The sequence below is a fragment of the Grampus griseus genome, assembly GCF_964374135.1.
Source record: "Grampus griseus genome assembly, chromosome: 19".
Classification (NCBI taxonomy): domain Eukaryota; kingdom Metazoa; phylum Chordata; class Mammalia; order Artiodactyla; family Delphinidae; genus Grampus; species Grampus griseus.
In genome coordinates this window covers 23,387,615-23,402,461 of record NC_139013.1, presented here as the reverse complement: position 1 = coordinate 23,402,461, position 14,847 = coordinate 23,387,615, and the positions used below count along the sequence as shown (strand labels likewise).

Genomic DNA, 14,847 nt, shown 5'->3' with positions numbered 1-14,847 from the left:
AATGAGATTATCTTTTAATTTTTAAATGTTTTCCACAAGTTCAAAAAATTTTAAAAACTGTGCAGGCCAAATAAAACAGACTTGCAAGTTGTATGCAGTCCATGATCTATGAGTTTGTGTCCTCTGCTCTAAAATGAGAACTTCCTGCTTCTGCCTCTTCTGGTCTATTGAAGTCAGGTTAGGAATACCCCACCAGCAAGCAAAGGGATACACCAGGAACACTTTTCCATCTCCTGCCATCTCGCAGATGCTCTGAGTGGAAAATGGCAAGCCAGGGACAGAGTCACGATGGTCGCAGGCGCCCTGGCTTGTGGGTGAGGCTCATCAGCGCCCCCCACCCAACCCACCCCCCACCCCATGACTGCCAGCAAGCAGATTTCTTGCTCCAGGCAGCTCCTCACTCCTGGCAGAGGATGGCACGACAGATGGGGATAGAGACGTTAGCCAAAGCAGGCTTCCTGATTTTAAAAGTCTCATTTTCCCCCTGGGGCTGCCAAATTTAGCAAAGTGCCATTCCAGCTGCAGTGTTTCCAAGTGGTCTTAGGTAATAATAACTCTGCCTTCCCTGTGCAGCGCTCAAGGAGGTTACCTCCCAGCCCTAATTTCCTACACACCCTGATTACCCAAACCCAGCCAGGGAGGCCTGGTGTCCTGCGTTTGGCATCTTGGAGTCCAGACCCCTTAAGACAAGCTGATGACAGCTTGCTGCCAGGCCTCTTTGCCATTAGAGAAGTGAGGACAATAATAGAAGTGATAGGAGGGTTCTCCACAGATGGGGAGGCCCAGCCTCTCTGAAGGAGGATCAGAATTGGAGGCACTGGGGACGTTTAGCCTGCACAAGAGAGGAATCGCACATGGGTTGCTGGGGGTGAGCAGAGGGACACGGCTATTGTCTTCACGTATGTGAGGGCACATAAAGAGGGCATAAATGTGATCTGCATGGACCCTGAGGGCAGAGCAACTGTGGCACGCAAATCGCTTTCAGTTCCACAGAAGGAAAACAATTCATCCCCTGTAGGGCTATCTCTTTAAAAAAGGTTTAACTTTTTATTTTGAAATGATTTCAAATGTATAAAAAGTAATAAGAATGATGCTAAGAAATCCTAACTACTCTTCACTCTGATTTGCAAATTAACATTTTGCCACATTTGCCTTAACATTCTCTCTACGCATAATCATTATTTTTCTGAAAAATGTGAGAGTAAATTGCAGACATTTTGCTCTATTACCTCTAAATACTTCAATATGTATTTCCTCAGAGTAAGGATGTTCTCTTACATAATCATAATCATCAAAATTATCAATTATAAAATTGTACAATTATCAACATCAGGAAATTTTACTCTGACATAATAATCTTAGGTAACCTACGGTCCATCTTCAAATTTCAATTGTCCCAATAACATCCTAACTTTTTTCCTGGTCCAATACAAGACTGCATATTGCTTTTAGCTGTCATGTCTCTTGAGTTGCCTTTATCCTAGAATGTCTCCTTGCCTTTCTATGTCTTTCATGTTGCTGACAGCTTCAAAAAGCACAGCCAGTGGTTTCGGTTTTGTAGAACGTCCCTTTGGATTTGTCTGATATGTCCTCGTGACCAGATTCAGGTTATCCATTGTTTGCAGAAATACTGCATGAAGGCCGTCTTGAAAAGAATGACTGGGGTCTGTTGCCAAGCTTGTTGAACCACAGTCTGCTTGGCCAGAAGGAAATTCTCACTCAGGACACTGAGTTTGTCATGTCTGATGTCTTCTTGAATTTTTAAAATTCTCGGATTCTGTGATTCTCTCTCCCCCAAACATTTTCAGAACTTGTAGTGAGCTCTTTCTTCATCAGCTGATCGGCTTTCCTACCTCTGCTCTGCTCACTCTAAACTTCTGTGCAGACCTCAGGGCACTGCAGGCAGGGAAGTGGCCCAGAGGCCATGGGAAGCTGTGGGCAGGTGTCTGGGCCCACAGCGTGGCTGTTCATGACCCATGCTGTGGCAGGAACAGGGAGGATGGGGATTCTCTGCATACAAGAGCATCCCGAGAAACTCTGCATCCAAGGCTGTGCCTGTGAGCCGATTTCCCTCCTCCAGCTTCTCTGGCCAGACATGGATTGCACGTATTCAGGGAGCCAATGAGCCATCCAAGGGTGAGAGGCCAATTTCTTTACTTTTCTCAGTCGGAGCGTCCCTGCAGAAGCAGGTATCAGCCCCCCGGCCCTCCCCCCACTGTCTTCCTGCAGCAAAGCCCGAGAAGCCAGGAGAGCATGGTGCTTTGGTTACAGAAGCTGTGAAGGGCTTTCTGGTAAACAGACAATCAAAGTCTTGTGGGAGAGGCTCCTGGGGGACTTTGACCCACGGTTGGGCCTGTGCAGGGGTCAGCAGGCTGCTGTCCACATAAGCAGGAGCAGATCTAAAGCCCTTCACTGCTGTTCCCAGCCTTGTCGCTCTTGACTCTTGCCCAAACCTCATGCACGTGGTTCCCTTAAGAGTCTCACTACGCCCGCACCACGCACCCAATCTCAGCAGAACGTCCCATCTGGGCTTTCCCTCAAAGTCTCCTTCTCTTCTCTCCTCCGCTTCTAACCACCCAGCTCTAGCCTCACTTCCAATTAGAAGTCCTCCCTAAACCCATCCTCTTCCCAGACCGTCCTGATCATTCCTTTCGCAGAACTTGGGTAGCACAGGGGATCTGTATTACTCTGTGATGCTGAGTACAGACAGCCCAGTCCCAGGGTTTATATTCTTAAATACATGATTAAATATCACAATGTCATGGGATAATCCCCGCATGACCTCTTGGTCCCATTCCTTTACCTCCCATAGGTAACCAGCATCTTGAAATCGGTGTGTATCTTTCTAATTCATTTTTTAAAAAATAAACTTTATTTTTAAAAACAGTATTGTATTTACAGGAAAATTGCAGAAATAGTACAGAGTGTTCCCCCTCTTATTAACATCTTATATTAGTATGGTGTATGTGTTATGATTCCATATATGTTACTATTCAACAGTAAAAATGAATGAACTAAGTCCACACATCAACCTATGTGAATATCGTAAATCAAGAGAGAAAAAAAGCAGGTTGCAGGAAAATTTATTTACTCTGATAACCATATGTTAAAGTTCACATACTTGCAAAACAGTAATATATTCGTTTACTGTTAAATATGTTTGTAGTAAAATCCCATTTCTCCAAATAGCCCTGATTCCTTTTACTGGGGAATGGTATTAGAAACCAAGATCTGGGCACCGGGTGTGTTCTGTGTTACTGGGATATATGTATCTTGCTTTTCTCACTTATCAATAAATTGTGGAAACTCAAAAAAAAAATTAAGATCAAGAAGAGAAACAACATGCTGGTATAAATGTGATTCATTTAACTACAAAGAATTAGTATACAGAGTTTACAAAGAATGTGCAAATAAGTCAATAACAAAAACACAATCAATTAGGAAAGTGGACAAAAGATATAGGCAAGCAATTAATTCACAGTTGAGCCAAATAAACACATACAAAAATGCTCAACCTTTGAGTATCAGGGAAGTGTGAATTAAAACCACAATCACAAAAAGCTATTTCTCATTCTTCAGATTGGCAATATTAAAAAGCCTGGAAATTGTCTGTCTTAGCATATACGTAGAGCACCATATATAAAAATAAATTCAGAGCTCTTAAACTCTGCTGGTGGGAGTATAATTTGTCCGAAGCAATTTGGCGTTATCTGGTCAAGTTGAACAGTACCTTACTAACATTGCCAGCAATTCTCCCCCTTAGGTATATACGTGCTGTGAACAAATTCTGCCTGTGGAAGGGGTCACCTACAGAGTGGCCACCAACTTTGCCTGCTCCCTCCCACCGTCCTCACAAGTTCTCACTACCTCTGCTAGCCTCTCTTCTCTCATATTCACGGATGTCAACAAAGTTCAATTTAGAAACAAACAATCCACAGAGGATAGACTCTCATGCACAAAATATCCCTGTGGCCCCTCTTCAGAAATATTTGTAGCAGCTCTGTTTGTAACATCCTAAAACACCCATCAGTAGGAAAATGGATGAATTGTGTAATATGGATACAGTATGTTACTCCATGACTCATTTACTTTGTAACTAGAAGTTTGTACCTCTTAATCTCCCTCACTATTTTGCTCACCCTTGCCTCCCTCTGGCAAGCATCTGTTTGTTCTCTGTATCTGTGAGTCTGTTGCTATTTTGTTATGTTTGTTCATTTGTTTTGTTTTTTAGATTCCACGTATAAGTGAAATCACATGGTATTTGTCTTTCTCTGTCAACTTATTTCACTTAGCATAATACCCTCTAGGCCCACCCATGTTGTCACAGATGGCAAGATTTCATTAAGTGAAATAGCTGGATGGTATGGTAGCTCTATGTTTAATTTCTTGAGGAAACTTCATACTGTTTTTCGCAGTGGCTGCACCAATGTATATTCTCCCCAACGGTGCACGAGGGCTCCCTTTGCTCCACATCTTCATCAACACTTGTTATTTGTTGTCTTTCTTATGATGGTCATTCTGACAGGTGTGAGGTGATATCACATTGTGGTTTTGTTTGCATTTCCCTGATGGTTAGTGATGTTGAGCATCTTTCCATGTGCCTGTTGGCCATCTGTATGTCTTCTTTGGAAAAATGTCTATTCAGGTTCTCTGCCCATTTTTTAATTGAGTTGTTAGATTGTTTGATGTTGAGTTGTAAGAATTCTTTGTTTATTTTAGACATAAACCCCTTACCAGATATATTGTTTGCAAATATCTTCTCCCATTCAATAGGGGGCCTTTTCATTTTGTTGATAGTTTCTTTTGCTGTGCAAAAGATTTAGTTTGATGTAGTCCCACTTGTTTATTTTTTTATTTTGTTTCTCTTGCCTGAGGAGACATAACCAAAAAAAATATTGCTAAGGCCAGTGTCAAAGAGAATACTGCCCTTGTTCTCATCTAGGAGTTTTATGGTTTCAGGTCCTATATTTATGTAAGTCTTTAATCTATTCTGAATTTATTTTTATATATGGCGTGAGAAAGTAGTCCAGTTTGATTCTTTTGCATGTTGCAGGCCACTTTTCCCAACACTATTATTTTATTGAAGAGGCTGTCTTTCCCCCATTGTATGTTCTTGCCTCCTTTGTTGTGGATTAATTGACCATATAAGTGTGGGTTTATTTCTAGGCTCTCTATTCTGTTCCACTGATCTATGCATCTGTTTTTGTGCCAGTATCATACTATTTTGATTCCTGTCTCTCTGTGGTATAGCGTGAAATCTGAGAGTGTGATGCTTCCAACTTTGTTCTTCTTTCTCAAGATTGTTTTGACTGTTTGGGGTCTTTTGTGTTTCCATACAAATTTTATAATTCTTTATTCTAGTTCCGTGAAAAATGTCATTGGTATTTCGATAAGGATTCTGTTGAATCTGCAGATTGCCTTAGATAGTATGGTCATTTCAATGATGGTAATTCTTCCAATCCATGAGCACGTATATCTTTCCATTTGTTTGTGTCATCTTTCATTTCTTTCATTAATGTCTTGTAGTTTTCTGAGTACAGGTCTTTTAGCTCCTTGGTTAGATTTATTCTTAGGTATTTTATTCTTTTTGATGTAATTGTGAATGGGATTGTTTTCTTAATTTCACTTTCCGATAGTTTGTAGTTAGTGTAGAGACGTGCAACAGATTTCTGTATATTAATTTTGTATCCTGCAACTTTACTAAATTCATCGATGAGTTCTAATAGTTTCTTAGTGGCATCTTTAGGGGTCTCTGTATATAGTACCATGTCATCTGCAAAGTGAGAGTTTTACTTCTTCCTTTCCAGTTTGGATTCTTTTATTTCTTTTTCTGGTCTGATTACTGTAGCTAGGACTTCCAAGCCTATAATGAATAAAAGTGGCAAGAGTGGGCATCCTTGTCTTGCTCCTGATGTTACTGGAAATGCTTTCAGTTTTACACCATTGAGTATGATGTTAGCTGTGGGCTTTTCACATATGGCCTTTATTTTATTGAGGTATGTTTCCTCACTTTGTTGGAAGTTTTTATCATAAATGGATGTTGAGTTTTGTCAGAAGCTTTTTCTGTATCCATTGAGATGATCATATGATTTTTATTTTTAAATTTGTTAACATGGTGTATCACATTGATTGATATGTGGATACTGATCCACACTTGCATCCCTGAGATTAAATCCCCCTTGATCATGGTGTATGATCCTTTTAATGTATTGTTGAATTCGGTTTGCTAATATGTTGTTGAGGATTTTTGCATCTATATTCATTAGTAATATTGATCTATAATTTTCTTTTTTTTTTTTGCGGTATGCGGGCCTCTCACTGTCGCAGCCTCTCCCGTTGCAGAGCACAGGCTCCGGATGCGCAGGCTCAGCGGCCATGGCTTACAGGCTCAGCCGCTCCGCGGCATGTGGGGTCTTCCCGGACAGGGGCACGAACCCGTGTCCCCTGCATTGGCAGGCGGACTCTCAACTACTGCGCCACCAGGGAAGCCCTATAATTTTCTTTTTTTATGGTGTTTTTCTTGTTTTGGTATCAAGGTGATCCTGGCCTCATAAAGCATTCCTCCCTCTTCAATTTTTTAGAAGAGATTGAGATTGTTGTTAACTCTTCTTCAAATGTTTAGTAGAATTCACCTGTGAAGTCATCTGGTCTTGGACTTTTGTTTGTTGGGAGTTTTTTGATTACTGATTCAATTTCATTACTGGCAACTGGTCTGTTCATGTTGTCTGTTTCTTCCTGATTCAGTCTTGGGCGATTATACATCTCTAAGAATTTGTCAATTTCTTCTAGGTTGTCCATTTTATTGGTGGAAATTTGCTCATAGTAGTCTCTTATGATTGTTTGTATTTCTGTGTTGTCAGTTGTAACTTCTCCCTTCTCATTTCTGATTTTATTTATTTGGGCCCCCTTTTTTTCTTGATGAGTTTGGCTCAAGGTTTATCAATTTGTTTCTTTTCAAAGAACCAGCTTTTAGTTTCACTGATCTTTTTTTCTGTTCTGATCTTTATTATTTCTTTCCCTTTACTAACTTTGGGTTTGTTTGTTCTTCTTTTTCTAGTTCCTCTGGGTGTAAGGTTAGGTTATTTGTGATTTTTCTTGTTTCCTGAGGTAGGCTTTTATTGTTATAAACTTCCGTCTTTGAAGTGCTTTTGCTGTGTACCATACATTTCAGATCATTTCATTTTCATTTGTTTCCAGGTATTTTTTATTTCCTCTCTGATTTCTTCAGTGGTCCATTGGTTGTTTAGTAGCATATTGTTTAGCCTCCAAGGGTTTATGTTTTTTTGCAGTTTTTTTCTTGTAGTTTATATCTAGTCTCATAACTTATGGTCAGAAAAGATGCTTGATATGACTTCAATCTTCTAAATTTATTTGGACTTGTTTTGAGACCTAGCATGTGATCTATCCTAGAGAATTGTTCTATATGCACTTCAGAAGAATGTGATCTGCTGCTTTTGAATGAAATGTTCTGTATGTATACCTATTAAGTCCCTCTGGTGTAATGTATTATTTAAGGCCAGTGTTTCCTTGTTGATTTTCTGTCTGTATGATCTGTCCATTGTTGTAGGTGGAGCGTTAAAGTCCCCTAATGTTATTGTGTTACTGTCAATTTTCCCTTTTATGTTTGTTAATATTTGCTTTATGTATTTAGGTGCTCCTATGTTGCTTGCATATATGTCTACACTTTTTATATCTTCTTGTTGGATTGATCCCTTGATCCCATGTAATGTCTTTCTTTGTCTCTTGTTACAGGCTTTGTTTTAAAGTCTATTTTTCTGATATATGTATTTCTACTCCAGATTTCTTTTCATTTCCATTTGTGTGGAATACCTTTTGCCCCTCACCTTGTGTGATCACCTTGCCCCTCACCTCAATCACCTTGTGTGTGTGTAGATCTGAATTAGGCAGCATGTATATAGGTCTTATTTATGTATCCACACTCTATGTCTCTCTCTTTTTTTTTTTTTTTTTTGTGGTACACGGGCCTCTCACTGTCACGGCCTCTTCCGTTGCAGAACACAGGCTCCGGACGCGCAGGCTCAGCGGCCATGGCTCACGGGCCCAGCCGCTCCGCGGTATGTGGAATCTTCACGGACCGGGGCACGAACCCGTGTCCCCTGCATCGGCAGGCGGACTCTCAACCACTGCGCCACCAGGGAAGCCCTACTATTTCTTTTTTTATGGTGAGAACATTTAATATTTACTGTTTTAGCAACTTTCAAGTGTATAATACAGTATTATTAACTATAATCACCAAAATGTACATTAGACCCCCCCAGATCTTATTCATCTTATAACTGGAAGTTTGTATCCTTTGACCAATGTTTCCCTATTTCTCCCCCCACCCCCAGTCCCATGCCCTGACAACCAGTATTCTACTCTCTGTTTCTATGAGTTAGGCATTTTTAGCTTTTCCATATAAGTGATACCAAACAGTATTTGTCTTTCTCTGACTTATTTCACTTAGCATAATGTCCTCAAGTTCTATCCATGTTGTCACATATGGCAGGATTTTCTTCTTTCTCATGGTTGAATAATATTCCATTGTATACACAGTTGACCCTCGAACAAAGCAGGGGTGGGTGGCACTGACACCCCATGCAGTGTAAACTCATGTACAGTTGTCCGTTGGTATCCAAGGGGCATTGGTTCCAGGACCTGGCACAAATATCCAAATCTGCAGATGCTGAAGTCCCATAGTCAGCCCTCTGTATCTGTGGTTCTGCATCAGTGGATTCAACCAACCCTGGATCATGTAATACTGTAGTTAAAGAAAAGAACTGTATATAAGTGGGCCCACACAGTTCAAACTGATGTTGTTCAAGGGTAAACCATATATACACTGCATCTTCTTTATCCATTTATCCATAGACAGATACTTAGGTTGTTTCCATATCTTCATTATTGTAAAGAAAGCTGCCATGAACGTGAGGGAGGGTGCGGATATTTCTTTGAGGTCCTGATTTCATTTCCTTTGGATATATACCCAGCAGTGGGATTGCTGGATCATACGGTAGTTCTATTTTTAATTTATGAGGAACCTCCATACTGTTTTTATAGTGGCTGTACAAATTTACATTCCCACTAACCATGCTCAAAGTTCCCTTTTTTGTATATCTTTGCCAACACTTGTTATGTCTTGTCTTTTTGATGATAGTCATTCTCACAGGTGTGAGTTCTTATGTCCTCATGATTTTGATTTGAATTTCTCTGATGATTAGTTATGTTAGTACTTTTCTTTGTACTTTATGTCCATTTGTGTGTCTTCTTTGGAAAAATGTCTATTCAGTTCCTCTACCAATTTTAAAATTAATATTTTTTTGTTTTGTTACTGAGTTCCTTATATATTTTGGATATTAACCACTTAGCCATATGATTTTAAAATTTTTTCTCCTTTTCCATAGGTTACCTTTTCATTTTGTTGATTGTTTATTTTGCTGTGCAGAAGCTTTCTAGTTTGATGTAGCCCTACTTAATTATTTTTGCTTTTTATTTTGCTTGTGCTTTTGGTTTCATTAAAAAAAATAGTTGCTAAGACCAATATTAAGGAAATTTTTCCCTTTGTTTTTTTCTAGGAGTTTTATGGTTTCAGGTCTTATGTTTTAAGTCTTTAATCCATTTTGAGTTAAAATTGTGGGTGGTGTAAGATAGGAGAACAATTTTATTCGGTATGTGATTATGCGGTTTTATCAACAGTATTTATTGAAGAGATTATCCTTTCCCCCTTGAGTATTCTTGACTCTCTTGTCAAATTTTAGTTGACAGTATATGTGAAGGTTTATTTCTGGGCTCTCAATTATGTTCTATTGGTCTGAGTCTATTCTTATGCCAGCACCATACTGTTTTGATTAATAAAGCTTTGCAGCATACTTTGAAATCAGGAAGTGTCATACCTCCAATTTTGTTCTTCTTTCTTAGGATTGCTTTGGCTATTTAGGGTCTTTTGTGGTTTCATACAAATTTTAGGATTGTTTTTTCTATTTCTGTGAAAAATTCCATTGGAATTTTGATAGGGTTTGCATTGAATCTATAGATGGCTTTGGGTAGTACGGACATTTTAACAACATTAATTTTTCAGATCCATGAACGCAGGATATCTTTCCATTTGTGTCTTCTTCAATTTCTTTCCTCCAAGTCTTGATTAAATTTATTCTTAAGTATTTTTATTGTTTTTGATGCTATTGTGAATAGGATTATTTTCTTTATTTCTTTTTCAGATTTTTTTTTATGTATAGAAACACAACTGGTTTTTATATGCTAATTTTTTTTATCCTACAATGTTACTAAATTTGTTGATTAGTGCTAATGGTTCTTTTGGTGGAGTCTTTAGAATTTTCTATATATAAGGTCATATCGTCTACAGAGACAATTTTACTTACCAATTTGGATGCCTTTTATTTCCTTTTCTTGCCTAATTGGTATGGCTAGGACTTCCAATACTACATTGAATAGAAATGGTGAGAGTGGGCATCTTTGTCTTTCTGATCTTAGATGAAAAGCTTTCAAATTTTCTCCACTGAGTGTGATGTTAGGGGTGGGCTTGTCATATATGGCCTTTATTATGTTCAGGTACTTTTCTCCTATAGCTAATTTGTTGAAAGTTTTTATCATGAAAGAATGCTGTATTTTGTTAAATGTTTTTTCTACATCTATTGAAATGATCATATGATTTTATCTTTTATTCTATAAATGTGGTGTATTAATTTATTGATTTGTGTGTGTTGAATCATCCTTGCATCCCAGGGATAAATCCCACTTGATAATGACATATAATCCTTTTAATGTGTTGTTGAATTCAGCTTGCTTATATTTTATTGATATTATTTGCATCTATATTTATTAGGGAAATTTGCCTGTAGTTCTTTTTTTTCCCTTCTTTTTTTTTTTTTCTTTTTTGCCGTACGCGGGCCTCTCACTGTTGTGGCCTCTCCCTTTGCGGAGCACAGGTTCCAGACGTGCAGGCTCAGCAGCCATGGCTCACGGGCCCAGCCACTCCGCAGCATGTGGGATCCTCCCGGACCAGGGCACGCACCCGTGTCCCCTGCATTGGCAGGTGGACTCAACCACTGCACCACCAGGGAAGCCCTTTTTTCCTTTCTTGTAGCATCCTTATCTGGCATTTGGGAGTGTTTCCTCCTCTCTAGTTTTTTGGAAGAGTTTGAGAAAAACTGTCATTAACTCTTCTTTAAATGTTTGGTAGAATTCACTAGTGAAGCCACCTGGTTCTGGGTTTTCTTTGTTGGGAGATTTGTGATTACTGGTTCAATCGCCTTACTCATAATTGGTTTGTTCAGATTTTCTATTTCTTCATGATTCAGTCTTAATAAGTTGTTTGTTTCTATGAATTTACCCATGTTCTCTGTCATACAATTTGTTGGTATATAATTGTTCATAGTCTCTTATGATCCTTTGTATTTCTGAGGTATCAGTCCTAAGGCCTACTCTTTCTTCCCTCATTTCTTCTTTTCTTAGACTAGTTAAAGGTTTTTCAATTTTATCTTAAGAAAAAAAAACTCAGCCTTTGGTTTCACTGGTCCTTTCTATTGTTTTTCAATATTGTATTTCATTTATTTCTGCTCTGATACTTATTATTTCCTTCATTCTGCTAAATTTATTAGGCTTAGTTTGTTCTTTTGTTAGTTCCTTGAGGTGTAAATTTAGATTGTTTATTTGAGATCTTTCTTTTTTCTTAATGTAGACATTTATCACTATAAACTTTTACCTTGGAACTGTTTCTGCTGCATCCCATAGGTTTTGGTACGTTTTGTTTCCAATTTCATTTGTTTCAAGATATTTTTTATTTCCCTTTTGATTTCTTCTTTGACCCACTGGTTGTTCAGCAGTGTATTGTTTAATTTCCACATATTTGTGATTATTTTCAGCTTTCCTTCTGCTATTGATTTCTACTTTCACACCATTGTGGTCAGAAAAGATACTTGATATGATGTTAATCTTCTCAAATTTCCTAAGTCTTGTTTTGTGACCTATCATGATCTGTCCTGGAGAATGATCCATGTGTACTTGAGAAGAGTGTGTGTTCTACTGCTGTTAGTTGAAATGTTCTATATATGTTTGTTAGGTCCATTTGATCTAAAAGATAGTTCAAGTCCAATGTTTCCTTATTGATGTTTTGTCTGGATGATTTATTTAATGTTGAAAGTGGGGTACTGAAGTCCCCTACTAATACTATATTATTATTCATTTCTCTCTTCACATCTGTTAGTATTAACTTATATATTTAGGTGCTCCAATACTAAGGATATATATATCCCCAGTATAATTATTATATCTTCTTAGTAAATTGACACCTTTATCATTATGTAATAACCTTTATCTCTTCATATATTTTTTGGCCAAAAATCTATTTTTTCTGATATTAGTATAACTACCCAGCTTTTTTGGTTTCTACTCTCACGGAATATCATTTTACATTCCTTCACTTTGAGCCTACGTGTGTCCTTAAAGCTGAAATGAGTCTCTTGTAGGCAGCATATAGTTGGGTCTTGTTTTTTCAAGTCCATCCAGCCACTCTATGCTTTTTGATCGGAGAATTTAATCCATTTACATTTAGAGTAGCTATTAATACATAAGGACTTTCTAGTGACATCTTATTGTCCTTTGGCTGTTTTTTAGTTCCCTTGTTCCTTTCTTCCTTTCTTGCTGCCTTCTTTTGTGTGAACTGATGATTTTTGGTAATGTTATGATGTGATTCCTTTCTCTTTATCTTTTGTGAATCTACCGTAGGTTTTTGCTTTGTGGTTACCATGAGCTTACATAAGACATCTTATAGATATAATAGTCTACTTTATGCTGATAACAACTTAAGTTTTTGCATACAAAAAACATACCATTTTATTTCCCCCCTTGTGTTTTTGGTATCATAATTTACCTCTTTTATATTGTGTATTCATTAACAAATTATTTCAGCTATAGCTTTTTTTAATACTCTTGTCCTTTAGCTTTTACACTAGAATTGAATGGTTAACACATTACCATATTATATTAGTAGCACATTCTGAATTTGATTATATACTTTTTACCAGTATGCTGTATATTTTCATATGTTTTCAGAATACTAATTGGTATCCTTTAATTTTAGCCTGAAGAACTCCTTTTAACATTTCTTGTAAGGTAGGTCTAGTGGTGATGAAGTCCTTCAGCTTTTGTCTGGAAAAAATGTATCTCTCCTTTATTTGTGAATAGTATCTTTGCCAGATAGAGTATTCTTTGTTGGCATTTTTTTCTTTCAGTGCTTTGAATATACCATCCTACCCTCTCCTGACCTATAAGGTTTCTGCTGAGAAATCTGCTAATACCTTTATGGGGATTTCCTTGTACATAACAAGCTTCTTTCCTCCTGCTGCTTTTTAGATTCTCTCTGTATTTGATTTTTGACAGTTTTATTAAAATGTGTCTTGGAAAGGATCTCTTTAAATTCAATTTGTTTGGCGACCTATTAGCTTCATGAAATGGGATATCAAAATCTCTAGGATTTGAGAAGTTCTCAGTATTATTTCTTTAAATTAGTTAAATTAGTTTTCTAGCCCCTTTTCCCTCTCTTCTCCTTCTGGAACTCCAATAATTTGCAAATTGTTTCCTTTGGTGGTATTCCATATATTATGTATGTTTTCTTCACTCTTTTTCCTTTGTTCTCCTCTGTCTGGATAATTTCAAAGTTCTTGTCTTCTAACTTACAGGTTCTTCCTCCTGTTGATACTCTCTATTACAGTTTTCATTTTATTTGTTGTATTCTTCAGCATGATTTTTTGGTTCTTTTTAATGATTTCTCTTTGTTAGACTTCTCATATTCATTTGAAGTAGTAGTCACCTCCTCCAGTCTTTACTAACTGCCTTTGGGAGAGAAATACCTTCTGTCAGCCCTGCTAGGGACACCAAGGTTTTCTCAGACATTCTGTGGATTCCCCTGCAAAATTGCTCTTGTTAGACAGGGGCCAGGGAAGCACAAATGATGTATGTCTTAGCCATGAATCTGATGTCACTACTACATATACTCTTGAGTAAGTCCCTTTGCCTCTCTGGGCCTTTGTTTCCTCTTCTGTTCAATGAGGAGTTTATAAAAGATTGCATTTGAGGATACTTCTAATTCTGACATGCCATAGGTTTATCAGCCATTAAAACTTCAATGGGAATGGGTTTATTTTATGTTTATAGCCATGAAAAATTCCAGAGAGAATTCATAAGATGGGGACCCATGTATTTATAATAGTGAGGCTTCTGGTTGCAAGTGACAGAAACCAACTTGGTATATTTAGGTTAAAAAAGATAATTTATTGATAGGATATGGGGAGCAGAATGTCATAGAACTCTAGGGCAAGAATAGAGCTGTGTATTGGGAAGAACTGGAACTAGAAATAGAAAACCTTCAGGAATCATTCTCTTTTCTTTTCATTTAGGTGATTGGTGAATAGGGTGGTTGGTTTGTGGACTGGATGGGCACTCCCAAAAGGGTCCTCTCTACCTGGATTGTTGGTTTCCCTTTGGGGTAGTGGTTACAAAAGTGGGGGGATTGTGGGCTTGTTCAGATATGCCTGGTCCTGAGAGGTGGTCTCGTTGAAATTCTCTGATCCTTGGGTGTGAGGACATGGGAACGTGGATGCACAAGCTTGGGTATCTGAAAGAATCAGAGAGAAAAAAGGGTTTGTATGTGTGACAAACTTCATTCTGGGTCACAATAAGGCAGAAAATCCACCATCTTGGGGTTCTTTTGCCAGGCTGGGACTCAGTCTTGGTCATGGGCTGGCTCCTGGTAGAAAACTTGTAACAGGCTTTTCTGCTCCCAGTCAACCCAAAATGGGAAAGAAGAGGAACAGAATGTCTTTGCTAATA

General features: G+C 38.1%; 1 protein-coding gene across 1 annotated transcript in view; it reads left to right on the top strand.

Annotated features, from left to right (window-relative positions):
* Positions 1-14,847, top strand: part of LOC309837334 (ATP-binding cassette sub-family C member 12-like) — a gene marked incomplete at both ends in the record, with an annotated part of 145,672 nt that overhangs the window by 70,945 nt on the left and 59,880 nt on the right.